At 40.3% G+C, this 395-nt stretch overlaps 1 long non-coding RNA gene across 1 annotated transcript in view; it reads left to right on the top strand.

The window, feature by feature from the left end:
* Nucleotides 1-88: 88 nt before the first annotated feature.
* The window catches only part of LOC110595397, a 1,905-nt gene continuing 1,598 nt past the window's right edge, over nt 89-395 (top strand). Inside the window, exon 1 of the long non-coding RNA XR_002481807.1 lies at nt 89-164. This is a non-coding gene — a long non-coding RNA (uncharacterized LOC110595397). The remainder of the gene's footprint in view (nt 165-395) is intronic.

Consider the following 395-nt stretch of genomic DNA (forward strand, 5'->3'; position numbering starts at 1 on the left):
GTCAGTCATTTTCTTATAGTATTGTATTGGATGTTCAAGGTCCATTATATGAGTGAGAACATGTTACAAAATATTTTAATCTCTTTCAGATACTTGAAGGCAGAGATTACCCTCTGACTTCTCAGGTTCACCATTCAGCTTCCGAGTAGAGAAGACCACAACAGGTAATGCCAGTTTATAGTTTCTGATAACAATACATGAATTTCTGTCCAGTATGAATGTCCTATTGTTGAAAAATTTCCCTAGAATCCTGTGAGATGAGTCCAAGCTTACAGGTAGTGACTAAAAATGTCAAGGAAAAATAACAAACAAAACAAAAACGAGCTCGGTGGCTCGGCCTGTAATCCCGCGCCTTTGGGAGGCTGAGGTGAGTGGATTGCCTAAGCCCGTGGGTT

This window comes from Carlito syrichta, unplaced genomic scaffold, assembly GCF_000164805.1.
Source record: "Carlito syrichta isolate Samal-C Ts95f unplaced genomic scaffold, Tarsius_syrichta-2.0.1 Scaffold301640, whole genome shotgun sequence".
In the NCBI taxonomy this organism is placed as follows: domain Eukaryota; kingdom Metazoa; phylum Chordata; class Mammalia; order Primates; family Tarsiidae; genus Carlito; species Carlito syrichta.